Source organism: Somniosus microcephalus, chromosome 5 (genome assembly GCF_052327205.1).
Source record: "Somniosus microcephalus isolate GS21.2 chromosome 5, FLI_Smic_1.0, whole genome shotgun sequence".
NCBI classification, from domain to species: Eukaryota; Metazoa; Chordata; class Chondrichthyes; order Squaliformes; family Somniosidae; genus Somniosus; species Somniosus microcephalus.
Window position 1 is genome coordinate 161930828 of NC_140991.1, and position 26643 is coordinate 161957470.

The 26643-nt window shown below is 47.5% G+C and overlaps 1 protein-coding gene across 1 annotated transcript in view; it reads right to left on the minus strand.

Moving 5' to 3' along the window:
- The window catches only part of dgkb (diacylglycerol kinase, beta), a 1409408-nt gene that overhangs the window by 567322 nt on the left and 815443 nt on the right, over positions 1-26643 (minus strand). The gene's annotated exons all lie outside the window — the stretch shown is intronic.

A 26643-nucleotide genomic window follows, 5' to 3' on the forward strand; every position in this document is an offset into this window, starting at 1 on the left:
AATGGTCGGCTTTACCAGTTTTGTCGCCTTCCATTTGGGGTCACTAATGGCATGGCCGTCTTTCAACGGGCAATGGATAGCCTAGTCAAACAGGAGAACTAAACGGACACTTTTCCATATCTGGATAATATCACCATTGCTGGTCATGACCAGAAGGAGCATGATGCCAACCTCCAGAAATTTTTTTACGTTCTCCGTCATCGCAACTTAACCTTAAATGAGTCCAAATCTGTGAAATCAGTACCATCAGTCAACATCCTTGGCTACTGGGTGGGCAATGGTGTCATCAAACCGGATCTGGAGCGACTTCGTCTGCTTCAGGAGCTCCCTCCCCCTACGAATCTCGGCTCTCTTCATCGGGCACTCGGCATGTTCGCCTATTATGCGAAATGGATACCCCACTTCTCCGACAAGATCCAGCCCCTGCTTCACGCTAAGTCATTTCCATTGGACGCAATGGCTATTTCAGCTTTCAACCTCCTCAAGCGACAACAGGAAAAAGCCACGCTTCGTTCCATTGATGAAAATCTTCCTTTCGTGGTCGAGTGCGATGCATCGGATGTGGCGATCTCTGCTACCTTGAATCAAGGTGGTCGACCAGTTGCATTTCTGTCCAGAACTTTGCAGGGTAGCGAGCTCCATTATCCTCCTGTCAAGAAGAAGGCTACGACCATCATCGAAGCTGTACATAAATGGAGTCATTTTCTCGCTCGTCGCCATTTCACACTTATAACCGATCAGCGCTCCGTGGCCTTTATGCTGGATAACTGGAAACGCACTAAGATCAAGAATAACAAAATACAACTCTGGAGGATGGAATTGGCTGCCTTTGGATACACCATACATTATCGACCCGGCAAAGAGAATGTGGCCCCGGATACCCTCACGCGTGCATTCTGCTCTTCTATATCAACTTCGACTCTGGCGGATCTTCATACAGACTTATGCCATCCTGGCGTTACCCATATGTTGCACTTTGTGCGATCTAAAAATCTCCCATTTTCTGCGAAAGATGTGAAAAAAACGTGCTCCTCCTGTAAAATTTGTGTGGAGTTAAAACCCCAATTCTTCCGTCCATCGGATGGCTCGCTCATACACGCTATGCAGCCTATGCAGTGACTCAGCATTGACTTTAAAGGGCCATTGCCTTCCTCAACGCGGAACACCTACTTACTGACTATGGTGGACGAATATTCACGCTTTCCCTTTGCTTTCCCCTGTCCCAATATGCTTACTTCCACAGTGATCAAATGCCTTGATCAATGCGGTACGTCAATTTCATCCACTCTGATCGGGGTCCCTCCTTCATATCAAGTGAACTCAAAAGCTATCTCTCCCAACGGGGAATAGCCACAAGTAAAATGACACCGTACCATCCCATTGGTAATGGACAGGTTGAGAGATACAACGCTATCATTTGGAATGCTGTTCGTCTTGCGCTGAGGTCACGCAATCTACCAGACCAGCAGTGGGAAACTATGCTCCCTGACGCGTTGCATTCCATCAGGTCTCTCCTTTCTACTTCTACCAATGTCACACCTCACGAGCGATTCTTCAGCTTCCAGCGTTGCTCCACCCATGGGATGTCTCTACCATCATGGTTGGCAGCTCCAGGCCCCATGCTGCTCCGAAGATTCGTCCGATCATCGAAAACCGATCCTCTAGCCGACGAGGTAGAACTTATGGACGTCAACCCCATGTACGCACACGTGCGGTACCCAGATGGCCGGGAGTCCACCGTTTCGCTCCGGGACCTGGCTCCCTGTCCGGCCGGTTCTGCGGACCCAACTGATGGAGGGACCCGCGGGGATGAGGCTGACACTCTGTGCCCCCCCGAGGATGACACCCTACCTGGGACACCGAGGGATCTGCCAGCTGCCCCGCCGGTCAGGGAGCCGAGCGCTCCCCGTGGGATGGCCATCCCGGGCCAGGGCGCCGGTCAATCCCCGGCTAACCAACGGGCAAAGCCAGTTCTGTGCCTGTGGGGACCCGCACCCGGAGTCACGATCTCCCCAGCCTCCCTCAGCTTGATCAGAGCAACACGGGTCCTGTCGATCCACCAGTATGGATCAAGCGGCCCAGGGACCAAGACACGGTCTGGAGAGACGTGCCTTCTGGCCATAAACAAAGATCTAAAAGACTGTGGCTACTCGTGGTCCGCCTAATCCGTTAAGAGGAAGTCGTCGGACTTCCAAATCTTTTAGGCAGGAAGAATGTTATAAATCTCGTCATCAAGAAACTACTTATGAAATAACGCTGGACGGCCAGCTGGTGGCGCTTTCCAAGGTGTATAAATACTCGGGCGTGGGCCCCAGCTTGCCAGGGACATTTTGTAAGACAAGGAACTAGTGAAATACAACTAGACCTCCATGTTCTGAAACAAGTTGATTAAAGCCTTGCTTTATGCTCAAACCAAGTGCGTAGTGAGTTTTATTACGTCACTCTATTTTCCCCCTCTTAATTAATCCCTTTGTCCTCCTTTTCTAAATCCTAAACTGCTCCCAAACCTAAGGTTTGCTGCTTTTTCTGGCCAATTTTTATGTCCTCTCCTTGGATCTTATGCTTTCTCTAATTTCCCTTGTTAGCCACAGTTGAGTCATCTTTTTTGTTTTATTTTTATGCCAAACTGGGATGAACAAATTCTGTAGTTTATCCATGCGATTTTTAAATGTTTGCCATTGCCTCTCCACCGTCAACCCTGGTTGATGCGCCTCTGCAAGCTGTTCGTTGTCACTCTCCTCCTCCTCCTCCTCATCCTCATCTGGGGAGGCTATGCAATGAGCCACTTCTACATCTGCAAGCCACGATGCTGTGCCATGTTGTGAAGTGTACAGCAGAGCACAACGATTCTGGAGACCCTGGCTGCTGAGTACTGCAGGGCTCCACCTGATCTATCAAGGCATCTGAATCGCATCTTCAGCAAGCCGATTGTTTGCTTGAATATGGATCTGGTGGAAATGTGGTTGGCGTTGTAGCGCTTCTCAGCTTCGTTGGATGGCCTCCTCAATGGCGTCATTGTCTGCAAGTAGCCATCCGAAAAGTTGGTCTGGCGTACTGAAGATTGGAGGCACACTAGACTGGTGCAGGATGAACGAGTCATGGGAACTGCTAGGGTACTTGGCGCAAACATGCAAAATTTCCTTCTTGTAGTCACACACCAGCTGCACGTTGAGGGAGTGGAAGCCCTTACGGTTGACAAAAATGCCTGGATTGTGATGGAGTGCCTTAAGGGCCACATGTGTGCAGTCAAAGATGCCCTGCACCCTTGGAAAGCCTGCCAGATTAGCAAATCCAACCACATGCGCGGTTAAACTTGCTTGATCCTTGGAGAAGTTGATGTAATTATGCACGATGGCAAAGAGGGCATCGGTTTCCTGCGTGATGTAAGTGTGTGCTGCTGCCTGGGAGATGCCGCTGATGTTTGCTGATGATCCCTGGAATGTGCCTGAAGCAAAAAAGTTGAGTGCGGTGGTGACTTTGACGGCCACTGGTAAGGGGTGTCCACCTGCTCCTCTGGGCTCCAGCTCTTGCTGCAGCATTGTGCAGATGTCACCCACTACCTCTTGCGAAAGTCTGAGCCTCCTTTGGCACTGCTGCTCAGTCATGTTGAGGTAGCTCATGCTCTGTCTGTAAACCCTGTTTTGGGGGTCTCTCCTGTGGCGATGTGCTTCCCTGCGCTGGCGCCTTCTGGCCTGTGCAGCTTCAGGTGGGTGAGCAGCAGCTTGGCACTCCTGTTGTTGCTGCTGCTGTTGGTGCTGCTGTTGTTCAGGGTTCTGCTGCTGCCGCGACTCGTCTTCATCTGAATCTGATGTCCAGGAGGAAAGGAAATAAATGGTTCCCATTCTTCTGGTATATACCTCAGTTGAGGAAGCGCTCAGTCAAGGTGGGGAGAGGGGTTTCCCAGGAGGTCACACTGCAGATGGATCGCGACCTCAAAACTTCCACAATGAGTAGGCCTGCTAAAAGTTCTCCCAGACCTTAGAAAACAAAGTTCTGCCACCTGCAAATGATCAGTGTTGAAAAGTCCTTTTTAATGGTGGAACTGCAGCTGTTAGTAAGCAATCCACTTGTGAGGCCGCCAGGATTAACTGGCGTGTTCCAGAGGAGACATGCGCCATGGGGGGAAATGTGTTAACATTAGAAAGGCCTCTCAAAATGACATTACAGAGCCAATTAAGGGCTTGTTAAGGGCCAAGAGGCGGGATAGAAATGGGGTCTGAAAGGCCGCTTTTTGGAAAATTGCTCAGAGTCGGGTTGGAGGCGAGATCGGATCCGTCTGCCATTTTTTGTGATTTTAACACCTCACACGCCTCCAAACCTGCCTCCTTGGGCCTGGCAAAATCCAGCCCCATGACTACAAGGACAGAGCAGAAGATGGAGGCTTTGCAATGAATGGCTCTTGCTGACCCCTCAAAGCCTATCCATCATCTGCAAGACTCAAATCAGGTATGTGATGGAGTACTGACTGCTCACCCGGATGGCAAAAAGCTCGATATGATCTAGGGCAGAACAGTTTCTTTGATTGGTGGTCATGCCACTGGATACAAAATCCACTCCCTCCACTAGTGAAACACTGGCCCTGATATTTACTGGGGCGAGGTTTCAAAGCGGGTTAGGGGGCAGGAGGTATAGTTGGGACCCCAAGGCATCCGTGTTTTATTTTGAACAGATTCCTTGCCCGGGTTGACAGACTCGACTCCCTGTCAGGCAAGGAAGGCTTGGAAAAGGCCACAGCCGAGGAGCAGGTAGGTTTAGTAGTTATTGGGGTTAGAGGGGTCGGGTCGGGGGGGGAGGTAGTGGGGGCGGCGGGTGGCACACTGTGGTTGGGAGTTTCAAGGGTGATGGTGGAGAGTGGAAGATCGCAGGGGGTTGGAAGAGATTGGAGCATGGTCAGTGATAGGGGGACAGAAATGGGGGGGTCAGGGGGAGAGTAGGAGATCAGAGGGGGGTCGGAGATGGGGGTTCGAAGATCACGTGGGGTAGAGTTGGTGATCACAGGGAGGGGTTGGAGATGGTGGGGGAGTCAGTGATGGGGGGGTAGAGTCGGTGATCACAGGGAGGAGTCGGTGATCATGGGGAGGCTGGTGATGGGGGGGTCGCAGATCAAGGAGGGGTCGGATATGGGGCGGGGCGGGTGGGGGAGACGGTAATGGGGTGGGTGTCTAGCGGGGTGGTGGGAGGGGGGGTGGAGACCATGGAGATGAGGGGTGTGTTTACAGGTCAGCTTGTTGAGCCTGCAGGAAACACTCCTGCTCCTCCTGGCCCACAACCAGTGCTGTAAAGGCACTTACCTGATGGATCCAGCCCTTCTCGCCTCCGTTTACCTGCCAAGAAACCCAGCCAAATGGGTTAAAAATTGAAATCCTGTTAAAATGAAAGTACACAGCCTCCTTGAAAGGTTTCAACGACCGACCCGCCTCCTGGGAGCGGATTGTTCGCCCGTCCCTTGTCCCGTCTCCGTTAAAACCGGAAGTGGGCGGGTTTGATTCCTGTTTCAGATTTTTAACATTTTAACTTCCCACCCAAACCAAACCCACATGTTTTTGGAGTTAAAATTAATCCTATTGTGCTTGTAGCTCATGTTATCTACAGGATGCACTAAAGCGTCTCTCTGACATTACTTTGACAGCATTTCACTACCACTGAGAAGGAAGGACAAGAGCAGCAATGTTATGGGAATGTCATCACCTCCAAGTTCTCCACCAGGTCTCACAACTGCCTAACTTGATATTCCTTCATTAACAGTGGGTCAATATCCTGGAATTCCCTACCTAACATCACTGTGGGGGTACCACCAAAAGGACAGCAGCGATTCAACGAGGAGGCCCATAACCACTTTCTCAGGAAAATTAAGGATGGAAAATAAAGGCAGCTTTGCCAGCGGCACCCACAGCTTGAGAGAAAAATAAATGAAATTGCACGTGTATCTTTTTAAGAAAGAAAGAATTTGGATTTATATAGCGACTTTCATTACCTCACACCGTTCCAAAGTGTTTAAAATCAATGAAGTACTTTTGAAGTGAAGCCACTGTTTTAATGTAGGAAATGCAGCAGACAATTTGCACACAGCAAGGTCCCACAAACAGAAATGAGATAATGACCAGATAATCTGTTTTATTGATATTGGTTCAGAGCTACATATTGACCAGGGCACTGGGGAAAACTCACCTGTTCTTCTTCGAATAGTGCCATGGGAGCTTTTATGTCCACTTGAAAGGGCAAATGAACCGTAGAATCGTAGAATGATACAGAACAGAAGGAGGTCATTCGGCCCATTGTGCCTGTGCCGAATCTTTGAAAAAGCAAGCCAATTAGTCCCATTCCCCTTAGCCCAGCAAATCTTTTCACCTTTAAGCATTTATCCAATTCCCTTTTATAAGCTGTTATTATTGAATCTGCTTCCACCACCCTATCAGGCAATGCATTCCACATCATAACATTTTGCTGCATAAAAAAAAATTCTCCTCATCTTGCCAACTACCTTAAATCTGGTGACCAACCCTTCTGCCACTGGAATCAAATTTTCCTTATTTACTCTGTCAAAACCCTTCATGATTTTGAACACCTCTATTAAATCTCCCCTTAACCATCTTTACTTTATGGGGAACAAGCTCAGCTTCTCCTGTCTCTCCACATAACTGAAGTCCCACATCCCTGGTACCATTCTCGTAAATCTCCTCTGCATCCTTCCAAAAGTGAGGTACCAGAATTGCCCACAATACCCCAACTGGCACCTAACCAGTGATTTATAAATGTTTAGCAAAACTTCCTTGCTTTTGTACACTATGGCCGGTATTTTCACCAGGAAGGTGGGTTGGGGGCAGGTGGTAGGCCTACAGATGTGAGGAGTCGGTCCGGGGAGGGATTGCGGGACAGTGCGGTGGTGGGGGGGGGTCGTGAATTGTCAGCCGGGGATCACGGGGGGGGGGGATGGTGGGGGGGGTGGTTGGGGGGTCGGCAGTCGGGGATTGGGGATCGCAGGAGGGGGGTTTGGCAGTGGAGGATCGGAGATCACGGGGGGGTGGGGCGGTTGGGGCTCGCGGGGGGGTCGGTTGGGGATCGCGAGGGGGTGGGGCGATTGGGGATCATGGGGGGTGGGGCGGTCAGGGATTGCGGGGGGGTGGGGCAGTTGGGGATCGCGGGGTGGGAGTCAGGGATCGGGGATCGTGGGGGGGTCGAGGATTGGGGATCGTGGGGGGGTGGGGCAGTTGGGATTGCGGGGGGGTCGGGGATCGTGGGGGGGTTGGGATTGCGGGGGGGGTCGGGGATTGTGGGGGGTGGGGCGGTTGGGATCACGGGGGGTCAGGGATCGGGGATCGCGGGGTGGGAGTCGAGGATTGAGGATCATGGGGGGCGGGGCAGTTGGGGATCGGGGGGTGGGAGTCTGGGATCGGGGTCGCGGGGGGTGGGGCGGTCGGGGATGAGTTGGGGATCACAGGGTGGGAGTCGGGGATCGGAGATCGCGGGGGGATGGGGCAGTTGGGGGGTCGGCAGTGGAGGATCGGGGATCGCGGGGTGGGGGCAGGCAATTGGGGATCACGGGAGGGGGTCGATGGGGTGGGGGGGTCGGCCAGAGCATCGGCATGGAGGGGAGACAGCCGGGGGTCGGGGAGGTCAGGGATCGGGGTGGTGGGGGTGGGGGGGTGAGAGAGGATTGTGGCCGGCCTCAGTAGCATCGGTGGGTTGGGGGGGAGATCTCACAGTGGGGAACAGAGGCCTGTGGCGGGGTCTCCGATTGCGGGGGTTGGGTATGGTAGGGACCCTGGATCCAGGAGGTAGGTATAAACCACTTACCTCCTGGATGCAGCAGTCGCCGCCTTGGTTTAACTGTCGGGTTTCATGAATTGTGTGAAACCTGTCCACACGCAGTTAAATTCAAAATGGAGATGAAAGAAAAGGTTTCCAGTCTCATTATAATATTTAAATTGATGTACCGCAACCCCCAGGAGCGGGCTGGTCGCCGGCCCCCGTCACCCCCCCGTCCCACCTCCGTTAAAACCGGAGGTGGGCGGGTTGGAGGCGGGATCAGATCCGGATTCCCATTTTTTACAATTTAACTGCTCCCACGCCCCAAACCCACCCTTTTTCTTTGGAGAAAATTCCGGCCTATGCCTCTGTTTATAAAGGTAAGGATCCTGTATTCTTTTTTAACAGCCTTCTCAACTTTTGCTGCCACCTTCAAAGATTTCTGTACTTACACCCCCAGGTCTCTCTGTTCCTGCACCATCTTTAAAATTGTACCATTTAGTTTATGTTGCCTCTGCTCATTCTTCCTTCCAAAATGCATCACTTCACATGTCTCTGCATTAATTTGCATCTGCCATGTGTCTGCCCATTTCACCAGTCTATCTATGTCCTCCTGAAGTTTGTTACTATCCTCCTCATTGTTTTCTGCATTTCTGAGTTTCTTGTCATCTGCAAGCTTTGAAATTCTGCCCTGTGTACACAAGTCCAGGTCATTAATATGTATTAAAAAGAGCAGTGGTCCCAGTACTTATCCATGAGGACACCAGTGTATAGTCTGAGAAACAACCATTCACCACTACTCCTCGTTGCCACTATCCCTTTAATCCCATGGACTTCAGTTTTGCTAACAAGTCTATTATGTGGCACTTTATCAAACGCCTTTTGAATGTCCATATACACAACATCAACCGCACTATCTTCATCAACTTCTCCATTACTTCATCAAAGAACTCAATCAAGTTAGTTATATCAAGTTGAACAAATCCATGCTGGCTGTCATTTATTAACCCATATTTTTCCAAGTGACAATTAATTTTGTCTTAGATTATTGTCTCAGTGGGGCTTCAGTTTAACGTTTCAGCTGAAAGACGGCAGCTCCGACAGTGCAGCACACCCTTAGTACTGCACTGAAGTATCAGGCTAGATTATGTGCTCAAGTCCCTGGAGTAGGGACTTGAGCCTACGTATTCTGGCTCAAAACTGAGCGTGCTACCAATGAGCCACAGCTAACACCAGATAGAATTCTTCAACTTTTCTTCATATACCTTAATACCCTTACTTCCAGCCAAGAAGAGCCAACAGCATAGTGGGCCTGGATCTAATGCTCCAATAAATAGCTCAGTTGGAAAGATTCTGTACATCAGTCATAATGAACTTTGATATTGAGCCGCCTAATGACAAAAGATAATTTACACCAGTTACACGCACAGGGTTTGTTGGTTACAAAGTGTTGCAACTTGTCACTAGATTTTATAGTATTTGCGAATGATTGGGTTGATATTAAAGCAACTTCTGTGGGATCCACTAAAAGTAGCTGCAATTAAAGAATTTTCTTCTTCAACCGATTTCCACTTTAATATGTGAGACGCTGCAGCTTTTACAAATTGTATGTGGATATTTTACACAGACTGTAATATTGTTATGTTGATGACTACTGACATCTATTAGCACCACTACTACAAATATTATTGTTCTCTCTAGATTGCTTATTGCTATGAAGGTTAAGTGGATACTAAAAACAGCATCTCATTAGTGTATACCTTCTTTCCTATGCTGCATTAAAGGTTTATCTCTTGATTTGCCATTCATAAAACATAGCATTAAATATTTCACTCTATAAACACAATTATAGTACTACTGTCAATTCATTGATTACTTAAAGCTGCAACATCCCATGCCAGGCTTTCATCAAAAATGGCAATCATTCATTTTGGTTTAAAAATGTGACTTGGTGCAAATCACTCAAGTTTGAAGAGAGTGTGGGTTGGAGAATTAACTCTCCAGTGTTGTAACTCTCTCCCCAAACCATGTTCCCTTTGATCGTGGCTCCCCAATGTAAGCTCGGGATTGGTGAATTTACCCATTAGCTATATATATTTAAGTGGATTTACAATCAATGGGGGTAATTTTAACATTAAAAAATGGGTGAGTTGGGGGCGTGTACGAAATTAAAGTGTAAAAAATCTGAATCCTGACCGCCCCCCCAGTCCCGCCTCCAACCCACCCATTTCCAGGTTTAAGGGAGGTGGGATGGGGTGGGGGGGGGCGGGAAGCCAATCCGCTGCCAGGAGGTGGGTCATCTATTTAAATATTATAACGAGGTGGAAGCCGCTGCTTTAACCTCCATTTTGAATTTAATTTTAGCTGGTCGGGTTTTGCAGGCTTCGTGAAACCCGCCAGCTAAAGCAAGGCAAGGACTGCTGGATCCAGGAGGTAAGTGCCTTTACACTCCTAAATCCAGGGTCCCTGCCTAACCCAGCCCCACGATTGGAGACCCCTCAAGGCCTCTGATTCGCCTCCACCTCACAAGGCCTCCCCCCGCAGCCCAGGCCTCCGATCCCCCCATGAGGCCTCCCCCCCATGCTCCTCCACGCACCCACCTGTAGTGTCCGAGTATAAATAATACACGGACTGCAGGAGAACAATAATAACAGGTATTTACTAAACAGAGGGTAACTTAAGACTGACGTACAGAAGCCTGCTATGGCTTTATATACAGGGGTGGTCACTGCCGGTACTGCAGTATAGAATCAGTTCTTCTCTTAAAGGTACATACACAACACCACCCTCCCCCCATTGCTCCTCTGGCTCACTGCGCTGCTCCCAGCCCCCAATCTTCATCGACGCCCCCCCCCCCCCGGCTGTCCCGCAGCCCCCAATCTGCCATTAAATTCAGCAGAGCCTGCAGGAAGCTCGTTCTTCCAGGTTTCCCGACTGCCTCGGAGCCTCCCCGCTCGAAACCGCCTTCCCCATTAACATCCAGCCCAATGTCACTCTTACTAATCACTTCATCGTTCTTGATAGTTCTCCAACATTGGTAACTCTGTCACACACCATTTTTTACATGATTGTACAGGAACATGGGTGTTTCCTTTTTCCTGATTAAGCATCGTTGTTTTTCTACATCTGTCTACGATAAATCTGCTTTCAACCAAAATCTGAAAATGATAATTAAAGTCGACGTAATACTTTAATGTGCACTGAGTTGGTTTTATGTAGAACAGTGGTCATTTTCAATGAGTGAGCATCAAGAGATAGCAGATAGCTAGCCAAACTATGGATGAGCTTTGGCCCAAAATTCCTGTCTGGGCTAAGACAGAATCCTGGTGGACCTTCCGAACGGGGGCTAGAAAAGGGGGCAGAACTCCATTCTGCTGGGGTTCCTCCCCATTTTTTTTGGGTGGCCACGTTCCGATAAGGAGGGCTGTGAGCAGACCTTCAACCTCCATGTTATGTCAGAGTTTCTGTGTGACTTCCCAACTAAGCTGGGAATTCCATCCTTTATTCCTGTTATGAGTACCTTTGAGGCCTTTGGAAAGGCCCCAGACCTTACCTAGACTAAGTTAATTGATTATGGAGGAGATCTATTACCTTCTGACGAGGAGAAATGGCTCCTCTTGGAGCTGAAAACTGCCGCATCCAGTTTTATATTTGGTCCAGAAGACAAAGTAGCTGTAGGTGCTTGGCTTTTTCAAAGGTGGATTGGGGCAGACACCATTGAAGCACACCTGAAGATGGTGGTTGCCCACACCGATGGTGCCAATGACCCCCTCCCTGCTATTTGGGCTGAGTTCAATGGCCAAGCATGTGGGCATAAGTGCGTTCCGCACTGTCACTTTCAGCTAGTGGAGCGGACCCGGCAACATTTCTAGCATGCCCAGAAATTCGGGTCGGGGGCTTTCCGCGGGTGTAGGCCCCCAACCTGCACTTACCTAGCGCGCCGGCCATTGTGCTGTGTGCCCGCGTGGAATTCCGATCCTGGGCCTGCTCCAACTGCCGGCGCGCAGTGCTTGCATATCCCAGGGGTGCAGTTAGTTCCATGCGTCCCCTGGGATTACATGGGCCATGGGGAGCCAATCGGAGCAGGGAATGCTTCATTCATAAGTTTGACAGGAAGGGCTGTCAAACTTAAAAATACTACGGGCCCCAAAACATCACTATATCTTCAAATAAATTTTAAAAACACATCACATTTTTTAAATAAACTATAAATTACATGAAATAAACATTTTAAACAATAATTTAAATTTTTGAAAAAAATAATTTTATTTTCTAACGGGGCTAAAAATAAACTTACCTTCCTTTATAGTATTTAAAAATAATAAACCTGTGGAAAAAATGTTTTAATTTTAATTAATTCACCACTTACCTTGTAAAAAGCAGGCCTTGCGATTGCTTTTTAAATGTCTAACTTCTGCAGACTTATCCTCCCGGGAAAACCTGCAAAAAAAACGTAAGTTCGATGCGCACGCGCAGCCTCTCCCGCGCACACGTTCGAACTCTGAACCCCTTCTTTCAGAGGAACGGAAGTGCCGGTTTCCCGCGCATGCGCAGTGCATGCAGGAAACCGGCACTTCCATTGGGCCTACGGGTGAGTAGCCCGTGCGTACTCACCCGTGGAAACCCGAATTTCTGGTATCTTTTTCTCCCCCTCATTTGAATCACTCTGCACCATGGACCACTAAATGAGCGTGAGGGGCCTATTTTCCTCACCTTTGCCCCCAAGGGAATGGCCATTCCTTAGGTGCAAAGATCAGGAAAAAGAGAACGGGAACACATAATGCCAAGATCCACTTTTATATTGTTCAAGAATTTCTCGGGCATTCCCAGAGAAATTCAGGGAGCAGAGTTGAGCCTGGCCCTTTGCCTGCAGTAGGCAGAGGCCCTGCAGCTATGCTACAACTTCCTCTCCCTTTTGCCATCATTAGGCCCTGCTAGGAGACAAGCCGTCACCAGGATTGCCCCAGGGCCTGGGATAGGCTCCTGGGCTGCAACATTCGCAGCACCAGGACAGGCAGGGTGCCAGGAAAATCAACCCCAACATACCTGAGCTACTTCCAGTTGCAACTTTGCCCTTCTGGAATCAGCCATTGGTGCACAAGAATAAATCAGGGGACTGTGTCTTCCTGTGATCTGCCCTAATGCTTTCACATAGCAGCACAATTAAAAGCTAGAAACCCACCACAACTAGAATTGTGGCATGAACCCACATCCTGTCTCCACTTTTTTTTTTAAAAAAAGCTTCACCATGCATGGCTGAAGTTACTAAGGAGAAATTTAGGATTAAAATAAACAACAGTTGTTATGATCTGGAATGTACTGCCTGATAGGGTGGTGGAAGGAGATTCAATAGGGAATTGGATATTTACTAAAAAAGGAAAAATTTGTAGGGCTATGGAAAAAGAGCAGGGGAGTGGAACTAATTGGTAGCTCCTTTAGAAAGCTGGCGAAGGCACATTGGGCTGAATGGCTTCTTTTTGTTCTGTATGATTCTATGGTTCTAAGTAACTGTATAAACCCAATGAACAAGATTTGTTGGGTAGCATTGGAGGCCTAGAAATTCGACGATGCATCCATTTTACAAATGTACAATGGGCACAAAGCGCCCAATATGACGGGTGGCATGGACGACACTTTCTTAGCCGGAAGTGTGCCACCAGCCATATTAGTATTGGCATCAAAAGAGGCCTATAGGTCCCGCTCCTGAAACTGGCGTTAGGCCCTGTGAATATGCAAATAAATAGACTGACGCCTGTTTGACACTGCCTTTACAAAACCAGGTCTACATGCAGCCTACCTAGCAGAAGTGCTCCTCCCGGCTCCACATTAAAACCATGGGTCGCTGCCAGCCACTGCTTGCCACCCTCCCGATCGCCGCCTCCCATCAGTTCCGATCGTTGCCTCCCCCTTTCCTGATCACTGAATTCCCCCTCTTCCAGTCGTCTCTCTCTCTCCCAATCGCATACCCCCTCCCAGTCACCACCTCCCTCCTGATCATGCCTCCCCATTCTCCTGGTTGCTCCCCTCCCTACCAATCACTTACCCCCTCCCAGTCACCCCTCCCTCCCGATCGCTGAATTCTCCCCTCTCCCAGTTACACCTCCATCCCAATAACGCAGCAGCCTGAAAGTGAAATGGTCTTTGCTGACGAGCTACCTGGGGAGCCCCAGCAGGCGTCTATAGCTAGCTAGTCTGATGTAAATGAGCCTACCTTTGGACCTATCTGTTCCGACGCAAAAAGTGCTCCTTGCCAACATGAACCAATTTCTAGGCCAATTAATTGAATCTGGCTTCACACACACTGGTGACAATCAAAAAACAGACTGAAAACAGCAAAAAATTAGATAGTGCTCAAGTATTTCAATGACCTGTCCCATTACGTAACTGGTCTCCCCTAATCCCTGAAATTTATATTTACCACAGCCGATGGATGAAAAATTATATATCTACTAAAAGACACATGCTGTGACTGATGAGAGAATTATATCTGTTTAATACAAACACCATTCTCAATTTGTAGTGCAGAATGATACAAAATGGCCCTGAATTTGCGGTTGGTGGTGTAGCTAAGCAGTACGCCGCCGACATCCGAACGAAATCCGCACTTACCTCGTGCGAGCCCCTCTGAGAGTACGCTGTCATACCAACTCAAATTCAGGGCCAATGTTACATATTTTGCTGGAAAACTGCCTGAACTTTGTTTGCCCATGCGCCAAAATACTTTTGAAATTTTCAACACAAAGACACATTTATCTCTGCAGTTCTTCATTTTAAATTCATAACAAGGCCACTTCCCAGCTTTGATGGTTTCAAACTGGATGAAGTATTTCTGTCTGAGTAAGCTGCACCATGATGTTACTGAAGATGAGTGCAGAAACTGAAATTAAACCTATATAACCCCAATTGGGTCAGTTCGAGCTAATTACCTAAAAGTTAAACCATCAGGTGTTTGGCTGTTCGTGTGTCTCCAAAAAAAAGCACAAAGTGTACAAGCCACAATCATGTGAGTTTCTATTAGCACCGAACAGTATAGCTAAAATCATCTTACGAGATGAGAGTGGGTAAAATCTCCACCATTGTGACTGCAAACTGCAGCCTTAATCTTCAGACTTCAGCTTCAAGGGAACTTTGGATCACTAGTAGTTTGTTCAGTCAGTCATATGACAAGCTTTTCAACCAGCATATTTCATTGTCATTACAGTCACATTGATCTTATCTTCTCTAAAACGTCATGTAACTGTTTTATGGATGAATTTTCTACTGATCAAGCTGAGAATGTTCATGCTGGGGAACAGAGGACATTTTGACTTCTGTCATCTACACGAGTCAGTTGTATAACAGACCTTCCACCCAACAATGGGGGGGGTGCATTTTGGACTGAAACGGGCATCAAGTCAGCAATGCAGAGGCACCATCCACCCAAAGCTGGCAGGTCAGGCCCAGAAGGGTGTGCTGATCTTAAAGGGGGTGAGCACGGGCTGGCAATCGGCGTCAGTATTTTGGTAAAGCCACGAGCAGTAATCCTGCTCATCCTGGCTTCATTCAAATAACATTTTAAAAATGGTTTGGGGCCTTTTTGTGAAGAGGCCACCAGTGATCTCTTTAACACGCACACTCTGCCCACTTGTACTTCAAAATTTCAGTCAGCTTCCTACAACGGCATAGGATCCCAATTTGCATATTTAAACAGCTTCCCACCCAAAACAGTTGGTGTGCTGTTCACCCATTTACTGCCTGAAAATTACATCAGGCAGGCCTTGGCCACCCCTCCATCACCCACCCACCCTCCCATCCTCCCAATTTTCCTCTGCTAGGTGCCCATATTTTGGGTGAGAAATAGGTGGGTGGTAGTTGAAAATTACCCCCAGTGTGTCTGAACCTTAACTTCACGACAACACGGCTTATTGCAGGGTGATTATTTTTTCCTCCCTAGCAGCCATCTTTGTGGATTTTCCGAGCCAGAATAACAATTCATGCTTACGATGAAATGTTTGTGATCCTATACTCACAAGGAACTGAACTAAGACCGGAAAGATTCATTGCACTTAAGACTTTACAGTCAAGGAGATTTTTATCCGATGAATTTGGGTTAGATTTGAACACAGCTGGCAGAGGTAAAGGGACAATCACCAGGAATTTCCTTGGGGCTTCTTCCACTCCACCACCGTAACTTTGGTAAAAATCTCATTTACACCCATAATTGGAGTGGGGTATTAATTTTCAACTTCAGTGAATCTGGCCGTTTGTCATGCACTCCACCTAATTTTCCTTTCCAGCTTTGTACTCCCACTGAAGTTGAAAAGGATCCCCCAGCGTTTCCCCAAAAGTTACAGTGATAGAGTGGGAGGAACCCCAAGGAAATTCCCGGCCACTGTTCATACTCACTGCCTCACCCAATCTTAATGATGGACAGCAATACTGAGCTACAGATCTTGAATCTGAAATTCATCTGGAAGAATATTGTTCTGTGCATTTGCACCATCCTGAATCAGATGTGTTCCTACAGTGTGTGCCACTTTTGGATGTGTTAGAGCTATTAGAGCTACTCTGCACCTCAGAGCATAGAAATACTTACAGGGGTTAGGAAAAATAGTAGCTGTTGGCCATTCATTTGCCATCCTGACTACAACATAGACTATGGCTGGAATTTTCCAGCAGGTCAGCAGGCGGGATTGGTGGCGCATCAGGTGGGAAAGTGTTTTTTTTTGAGAGCAGGATAAGACCCCGCTGTCAACACACCGCCACGCGCCTTTACCAATGTCGGGTCTGTCAACGCTGAGCAGACCCGGCGCAACAGCGAGGGACCCAATTAAGCTGATTATTGCCTTGTTGACAGATCATGAATAATACATTTAACCTTGCCTTTTCTCTTTAACTGCTCGCCCACAGGGTCCACGTTGTTCGGGGATCACATCTGTTAAGTTGGGCGGGAGATGAATGGCCATTGAATGAGTCGATTACTTGACAGCTTGAAATGTGCTATAAAAGCTCCCACCCCACAGCTATTTACTTTCCAAGCTCAGAAGTTGTTGCTTACTGTATTTGGAATACAGCTGGAGCTTTATGGAGGCTGCAAGTGTTTGGAGCAACCACTCTATCCAGTGCCACCTCATTGGAACAACCTCTCTCACCATTGTCAGCTTGTTTCTGTCATCTCAACTTCACCTACCATCTATTCTATCAGCATGGGTACCGTTTCTACTGTTTCACCTTGGTCCTCAGAATCGGACCACGATGAGCCCCAACACCAGCATCAGCAGGCACACCAGCAGCACCAACAACAGCACCAACCTTCTCCGCAATCACCTGATGCTGAACAGGACAGAGGGCATCCGCACCTGACCACATTGCTGCCTGGGAGGCCAGGGATGGCTTCACCATGGCCAGATTTACTTCACTTGACGCTGTACACCCTGGCTGCCGCATGATGCGCCACCCTACACCAACACCATAAAGCATCCCTACAATGTCCAAGCCATTCCTTTCAAACTCATCACCATTGTGGGGGATGCCGTTATGTCTCACCATACACTGCAAATCACTAAGCAACTTCCAAAGGTGCACACAAAACTGTCCAAGAATGCAAAGTGTTGAAAATAAAGGTTTCAATGTTTGACAGCACATTAACAGAAACTTTACATGAACATTGGATAAAACACCCAACTGGCTACCCTTGTGTGACGAAGGGTAATCGACCTGAAATGTTAACTCTGTTTCTATCTCCACAGATGCTGCCTGACCTGCTGCGCATTTCCAGCATTTTCTCTTTTTATTTCAGTTTTCCAGCATCTGCAGTATTTTGCTTTTGTACCCTTGTGTGCTGTTAGTTGTTGGTATGATTGCACTCGGATGAGGGTGAGTGTGAGGGGTGGCTAGTGAGATGGGAAAGTGATAATGTCGATAGAGAGGGATGGGTGGAGGTGCAAGGTAAGTTGGTGTGAGTAAGAATGTGCAGGAGTAGGGTAGGGAAGGTAGGGTGATGGGGATGTGATGAGAGGCACAGCAGGATGAGGTTGAGAGTGGCTTTGTACTAACGTTTCATGATCTACTGAGATCATTGAAAGGTTTGTGCCACTGCTACCAGGTCCTTCTGACCACATCCCTGCTTGTGTCCTCCTCCGCAATGTGCAACCAGGCTGGTTAGGTCTCCTGGGGAGGTCTCCTCCGCCCATTGGAAGAGAAGAGGACCTCCCTACATGCTGTGACTCCCTCCAAAGGCATATGGAGTGAGTCATGGCAGAACCTGGGTGTAGCCCTGTGCATCTGTGCAGTACTTGTCAGTGTTTGCAGCACCTCAATGCTGTAAAACACTGACAGCTCAAATGTCAAGATAAACTTGGACATAGCCCCTTTAAGAAAACCGGCTGATGACACGTCATGAAATATTACCAGACCCGCTTCCTCTAATTGGCCCAGGAAGCGCACTGGGCGGGCTTAACAAGCCCTATCAATGGAAAGTTACTTCACAGAGTGAGATGGAGCCAGCAGCGGGACCATGACCTGCCACCGACATCACTCCCCCTGGACCTGCCGATGTAAGTAAAATCGCGGCCTAAGATTTTGCATAAAAGCATGTATTAATCTGCAGATTAGGACTATTCTCTGTAACAAACACTCCCACCATTAGTTTAAGGGGGATAGATTGCATTACATAGGATTACATAGGATATATGGCACAGAAACATGCCATTCGGCACAACTTCTATACCTCTAGAAATAAACCCTAGTGCCTGGTTTGATTTTTTTATGGCCTTGCTAACCTGTTTCACAACTTTTAGTGATTTGTGTATTTGTACTACAACATCCCTTTGTTCTTCTATCCCACCTAGACTCGCACCCTCCAAGTAATAAGTGACCTCCCTATTCTTCCTACCAAAATGTAATACCTCATATTTATCTGTGTTGAACTTCATTTGCCAATTATATGCCCATTCTGCAAGTTTATTAATGTCCTCCTGTAATTTGTTGCAGTCCTCCTCAGTATTGACTATCACCCCCAATTTGGTATCATCCGCAAATTTAGAAATTGCGTTTTAGATTCCAAAGTCTAAATTGTTAATATAAATTGTGAACAACAGCAATGATCCTTGTGAAACACCACTACCCACCTTCTGCCATGGTGAATAGCTACCTTTTACCTCTACTCTCTGCTTTCTGTCTTGAAGCCAGCTAACTATCCATTCTGTTACTTGTCCCCTGGCTCCACGTTTTCTGGCCTTGTTCACCAGTCTATTATGGGGTACCTTATCAAAGGCCTTTTGAAAATCCAGATAAATTACATCTACAGCATTACCATTGTCTACTCTCTCTGTTATCTTTTCAAAAAATTAAATGAGATTGGTCAAGCAAGACTTTTCCTTTTGAAATCCATGCTGACTATTCATTGCTATGTTTTTGGTTCTTCTATTTTCTCCTTTAGTTATGATTCCATTATTTTTCCTACCACCAATGTTAAGCTGACTGGTCTATAATTCCCTGGAAATGTTCTATCCCTCTTCTTAAATATAGCTATTACGTTAGCTATCCACCAGTCCTTTGGCACTACACCTTTTCCTTACAAATTATTAAATATGTGTAGTAATGCCTCTGCTATCTCTTCCCTAGATTCTTTTAAAATGTGTGGATGCAATCCATCCGAACCAAGGGTTTTATCCTCTTTGAGTTTGATTAGTTTATTTAATATATCCCCTCTTTTTATTTTAAATGCACTTATCCCATTACTGATCTCATCACCCAATGTCATGTCCACCTGTTCTATCTTCCTGGTAAATACTGAAGTAAAATAATTATTTAATATTTATGCCATCTCACTATCATTACCTGTGGTATTATCCTGTCTATCCCTTAATGGCCCTATTCCCATCCCAACCTTCCTTTTTTATTGATGTGCCTGTAAAATATTTTACAATTTTGTTATATGTTCCTTGATAATTTAATTTCATAGTTTCTCTTTGCCTTCCTAATTGTTTTTTTGACTTCTCTCCTAATCTCTTCATTTTCTCCCTTATCATGCACTCCCCTGCTGTCGATGTACTTAATATATGCCTCTTTCCTTACCCTCAATTGTTCCCTTATGGTGTAGGAACGGAGGTTCCTAGCTGAATAAAGTATTCGACTCGATGAATCAAATCAACAGGTTTTAATGAACAACGAAGTTAGCAGGGAAACTACAGGAGAAACGGTATACAGGTCTATACAGCTTGCTGGGCACTCGACGACTACTGGAAGATTCTGGAAGCTGACGTCATGACGTCATGATGTTCTTCGCACCACTGGTGGTCACGTGAGCAGCGTCATGACGTCATCACATGGAGTGCAGGAAAACACCATACAGTACAGTTAACAGGCAGTTTAAAGGTGCAGTCCGCGGTTGCACTATACTGTAGTTAAAGGGATTATTAATAATTGTTCTGAGACCCTTGGTGGCTCTGCCACAGGCGCCCCCCCAGAATCCACTTTAACAGACATTGTCAACCGAGTAGGAGGCTTAATGATCCTGGTCGAACGGCGGCGAAACTCAGGCAGCGGAAACGGGGCGTTATTCGAAGAACCAGTGCCGGATTGCGACAGAAGCGACGTCTTGGGCAAGGCAGAAACGGTGGTCAGAGGTGCAGGCACATCGGAGGACGAATCGGGCTGTTCGACGGTGGGTTGATGCACAGCTGGTCTGGTGGCTAACGGCGGTCAGCCACGGCGAGGCGGTTGGGCAGCCACGACAGGCTCAGTCCGATCCAGGTGGGCTGGTTTGAGCCGGTCGACCGAAACAGTATCAGACTTTCCACCGACTTCGACTGTGAAGAACTTTTCCCCTGATGAGATGACACGAAAGGGTCCGGTATACAACGGCTTGAGTGGGTCTCTGTGACCGTCTTGCCGAATAAAGACATAGTCCGAACTCATGAGCTCTGTCGGAACGTGAGGCCTCTGCAGGTCGTGCGCGAGGTTGGGATGGGCCGGAAATTCCTAGCCGCCTCCTGATGCAGTAGGAGCTGTTGAGTTGCAGACCATGGTTCGGTGTGTGGAGGTAGGAAGTCACCTGGCACTCTGAGTGTTTGGCCATAAACCAGCTCAGCCGATGAAGACTGAAGATCCTCCTTTGGCGCTGTCTGGAGGCCTAGCATCACCCATGGGAGCCTATCCACCCAGTTGGGTCCTCGCAGGCTGGCACGGAGGGACGCTTTGAGGGACCGATGAAACCTTTCACACAGGTCATTCGCCTGCGGATGGTACGCGGTGGTACGGTGCAGCTTGGTACCCAGGCCTTGCGCCACTGCGTTCCACAGCCCTGAGGTGAATTGCGGACCGCGGTCCGAGGAGATGTCCGATGGCACCCCGAAACGAGCTACCCACGACGAAAGAAATGCCCTGGCTACGTCTGCTGCGGTGGTGGCGGCCAATGGAATCGCCTCTGGCCACCTGGTGGTCCGGTCTACGACTGTCAGGAGGTGTGTGAATCCACGTGACCCGGGAAGGGGGCCTACTAAATCCATGTGAACGTGGTCGAAAGGGTGCTCAGGCACCGGGAAGTTTGCCAGCGGGGCCTTGACGTGACGGTGAACTTTGGACTTTTGGCAATCGACACAATTGTTTGTCCAGTCCCGGACGTCCAGATGCATGCCTTTCCAAATGTCTGATGGCCAAAAACAGGGCTAGCAGCTCTCTGTCAAAAGTGCTATACTTTCGCTCGTTCTTGCGCAGTTGGCGGCTGAAAAAGACTAACGGCTGCCAACCCCCGTCGACCCATTGCTCTTGAACTGCTCCGATGGTGTAGTCGGAGGCATCCGTAGTGAGGGCCACAGTCGCGCCCGGACGTGGGTGTGCCAGCATAGTTGCGTCTGCCAACGCCGCCTTGGTATCGCGGAACGCCTGGTCCATTTGCAGTGTCCAAGTGAGAACATCCTTGCCCGACTTTCCCTTTAGTGCTTCGTACAGCGGTTGCATCAACCGGGCCGCTTTGGGGACGAAACGATGATAAAAATTTACCATCCCCAAGAACTCTTGCAGGGATTTGACCATGCGAGGCTGCGGGAATGCGGTAACTGCCTCTACCTTGGTGGCTAGTGGGACGGCACCTTCTGGGGTAATCCTGTGTCCCAGGAAATCAATGCAGGATACTCCGAACGTGCATTTGGCCGGATTGACAATAAGGCCGTGTTGGCTGAGTCGGGCGAAAAGTGTACGTAAGTAGGCCATGTGAGCTGTCGAATCCTTACTGGCTATGAGGATGTCGTCCAAGTAGACAAAAATGAAGGGTAGGTCCCGTAATACAGAGTCCATCAAACGCTGGAATGCTTGAGCAGCATTTTTCAGACCGAATGGCATGCGGAGGAACTCAAAAAGGCCGAACGGAGTGATGACTGCCGTTTTGGGGACGTCTGGAGGGTGCACCGGAACTTGGTGATATCCACGAACGAGATCCACTTTAGAAAATATCGCGTTTCCAGCCATATTTAGCGTTTCCAGCTTTATTCATCCATGGAATGTCATTAGTGTTTAGTTTGTTCTTTCCTTTTAGAGGAATATATTGTTCCTGCACTCTGTTGAACACCATTTTAAATGTTTGCCATTGCTGTTCTACATCGCTGTTTGCCAATATTTTTGCCCATTTTATTTTCCCAAGTTCTATTCTCAGCCCCTCAAAATCAGCTTATCTCCAATCTATTACCTTGGTTTTTGTCATACTTATGTCCTTCTCAATTATCATCTTATATTGTGGTCACTATTCCCTAGATGTTCCCCTACTTTTACTTCTAATAGTGAATCCTCCTTTGTTGGACTTTTTACATATTGGGTTAAAAAGGAGTCCTGTACACATTGTAGGAACTCTATTCCCTAATCCCCTTTACCTACCTCTTCTGTCCAATTAATATCAGGGTAGTTGAAATTCCCCATGATTATTATTCTGTTTTTTACTCATTTCCCTAATTTGTCTGCATATTTCTTACTCCACCTGCCTTCCACTGTTAGGTGGTCTTTGGACTATTCGTGTGATTGATCCTTTATTATCTATTATCGCTATCCATATGGATTCTATTTTTGTCTTGCTGATAGCTGCGTCACTTTTTTCTACTGCTATTATGTTTTCCCTAATAAGTCCAGCTACTCCACCTCCCCTCTCTCCCTCTCTATCTTTTCTAAATATGTTATACCCTGCAATGTTTAATTCCCAGTCCGGATTTTTCTGTAGCCATGTTTCAGTAATCCCTACTATGTCTGGTTCCTAGCAACGCATGATTGCCTCCAGCTCCCCTGTTTTATTATGGACATTGTGTGCATTGCTGTACAGACAGTTTAACTCATTTTTAATAGGATTTCTTCTCACTTGATGTTTACCATCTTTTTAAACTCCTGTTCTATAACTCTATTTATTCCCTTGCCATCAATGTCCTCCCTTACTTTATTCTTTCCTATGCTTGATTTTCCTGTTTTATTTATAATTAGGCTGCTTACGTTTCTTGTAGATCCCTCCCCCCATCTAACTAGTTTAAAGCCTTTGCCACCTCCCTATTTAGTCTTTCCGCAAGGATCTTTGAGGGATCTTCCAATTTCCTCCCGTGGTCTTCAAGTTTTGCTATCTGGTACCTCATGTGTGAGCCTAGATAGAAACTAACTTGGCAGGGGGATGGGATATGGAGTGGAGCTATAGTAGGGGGTGATGCACAGCCAAATATAGAGGAAAAAAAGTCAGCCTGGAAGGCAGAGCAAATATGTAATGGCACAAGGGAGTATGGCAAGGCTGGATAGCATTTATTTTAATGCAAGGAGTCTTGCGAGTAAGGCAGATGAATTGAAGGTGTTGAATAACACATGGGAGTATGATATTGTTGCTATCACAGAGACATGGTTGAGGGAGGGGCAGGACTGGCAGCTCAATATTCTGGGGTATAGAATCTTCAGGCGAGACAGAGGGGTTGTAAATGAGGAGGGGGTGTCGCAATATTAATCAAGGAGTTAATTACTGCTGTAAGGAGGGATGATATCTTAGCAGGTTCCTCTAATGAAGCCATATGGGTAGAACTTAAAAACAAAAAGGGAGCACACACTTTACTGGGAGTGTACTACAGGTCCCCAAACAGTCAGGGGGAGATAGAGGAACAGATATTTAGGCAAATCTCACAGAAGTGTAGAAATAATAGGGTAATAATAGTAGGGGATATCAACTTCCCCAATATTAACTGGGATAGTCAGAGTGTGAAAGGCTTAGAGGGTGCGGAATTCTTAAAGTGCATCCAGGAGAGCTTTTGAGCCAGCATGTAGAAAGTCCTATAAGAGAGGGGGTGGTACTGGACCTAATTCTAGGGAATGTAGCCGGGCAAGTGGTAGAAGCGTCAGTAGGAGAGCATTTTGGTGACAGTGACCATAATTTGGTGAGATTTAAGGTGGTCATGGAAAAGGACAAAATGGACCGGAAATAAAGGTTCTAAATTGGGGGAAGGCCGATTTTAATATGATAAGGCAGGATCAGGCCAAAGTGGAATGGGATCAGCTATTTGTAGGAAAATCCACATCAGAGCAGTGGGAGTCATTCAGAAAGGAAATAGAGAGAGTACAATGCCAACATGTTCCCGTAAAGGTCAAGGGTGGGACCAACAAACCCAGGGAACCCTGGATGTCAAGGGATATACAAGAATGGACTAGGAAAAAAAGGGAGGCTTTTGGCAGATACAAAGGACTAAAAACAGTGGAAGCCCTAGAGGAGTATACAAAGTGCAGAGGGGTATTTAAAAAAGACATTAGGAGAGCGAAGAGGGGGCATGAAAAAACACTGGCGGGAAAAACAAAGGAAAATCCCAAGGTGTTTTACAAGTATATTAAGGGCAACGGGATAACCAGGGAAAGAGTAGGGCCCATTAAGGACCAAAGCAGCAATCTGTGTGTAGAGCCGGAAGATGTAGGTGGGGTTTTAAATGAATATTTTGTATCTGTGTTCACTATGGAGAAGAGTGATGTAGGCATAGAAATCAGGGGGATTGTGATATACTTGAATGAATTAGTATTGAGAGGGAGGAGGTACTAGCGGTTTTAACGGGCTTAAAAGTGGATTAATCCCCACGCCCTAACGGGATGTATCCCAGGCTGCTGTGTGAGGCAAGGGAGGAGATTGCAGGGGCTCTGACACAAATTTTCACAACCTCTCTGGCCACAGGGGAGGTGCTAGAGGACTGGAGAACAGCTAATGTAGTACCATTGTTCAAGAAGGGTAGTAGGGATAAACCAAGGAATTACAGGCCAGTGAGCCTAACATCAGTGGTAGGGAAATTATTGGAAAAAATTCTGAGGGACAGAATTAGTCTCCAGTTGGAGAGGTAGGGATTAATGGTAGTCGGCATGGCTTTGTCAGGGGGAGATCATGTTTGACCAATTTGATTGAATTTTTCGAGGGGGTGACTAGGTGTGTGGATGAGGGTAGTGCAGTTGATGTAGTCTACATGGACTTCAGTAAGGCTTTTGACAAAGTCCCACATGCGAGACTGGTCAAGAAGGTAAGAGCCCATGGGATCCAGGGCAATTTGGCACATTGGATCAAAAATTGGCTTAGTGGCAGGAGGCAGAGGATGGTGGTCGAAGGTTGTTTTTGTGACTGGAAGCCTGTGTCCAGTGGTGTACCACAGGGATCGGTGCTAGGCCTTTTGTTGTTTGTAGTGTACATTAATGATTTAGATATGAATGTAGGAGGTATGATCAGTAAGTTCGCAGATGACACGAAAATTGGTGGAGTGGTAAATAGCAAGGAGGGAAGCCTCAGGCTATAGGACAATATAGACGGGATGGTTAGATGGGCAGAACAGTGGCAAATGGAATTTAACCCTGAAAAGTGTGAGGTGATGCATTTTGGGAGGACTAACAAGGCAAGGGAATACACATTGAACGGTAGGGCCCTAGGAAGGACAGAGGATCAGAGGGACCTTGGTGTGCATGTACATAGATCCCTGAAGGCAGCAGGACAGGTAGATAAGGTGGTTGAAAAGGCATATGGGATACTTGCCTTCATTAGCCAAGGCATAGAATATAAGAGCAGGGAGATTATGATGGAGCTGTACAAAATGCTAGTTAGGCCACAGCTGGAATATTGTGTGCAGTTCTGGTCGCCACACTATAGGAAGGATGTGATTGCATTGGAGAGGTTGCAGAGGAGATTCATCAGGATGTTACCTGGGCTGGAGCGCTTCAGCTATGAAGAGATACTGGACAGGCTGGGGTTGTTTTCCTTAGAGCAGAGAAGGCTGAGGGGGGACCTGATTGAGGTGTACAAAATTATGAGGGGCATAGATAGGGTAGATAGAAAGGAACTTTTCCCCTTAGTAGAGGGGTCAATAACCAGGGGGCATAGCTTCAAGGTAAGGGGCAGGAGGTTTAGAGGGGATATGAGGAAAAACTTTTTCACCCAGAGGGTGGTTGGAATCTGGAACTCACTGCCTGAAAGGGTGGTAGAGGCAGGAACCCTCACAACATTCAAGAAGCATTTAGATGAGCACTTGAAACGCCATAGCATACAAGGCTATGGACCAAGTGCTGGAAAATGGGATTAGAATAGACAGGGCTTGATGGCCGGCACGGACACGATGGGCTGAAGGGCCTCTTTCTCTGCTGTATAACTCTATGAGCTAGATTTTCATTGAGGAGTCGGGTAGGAGGCGGGACTACAACTTTCGGGTTTTAGCCCCGCCTCCATCAAGTTCTAGCCAACACACGCGATTTTGACTTGCTTGACCTTGTTGAGCCCGCCCAGTGGGCTCAGCAGGCCAATTAAGGGCCACCCGGCAACAGGTGACATCACACATTGATATTTCATCTGTCAAGACCTTTTGACAGATGAAATGTGAGCATTTCACAGCTGTTTGAAGCTGTCAAACACTGACAATCTGTATTCTAAGTTAATTCCTTCCTCTCAGGATG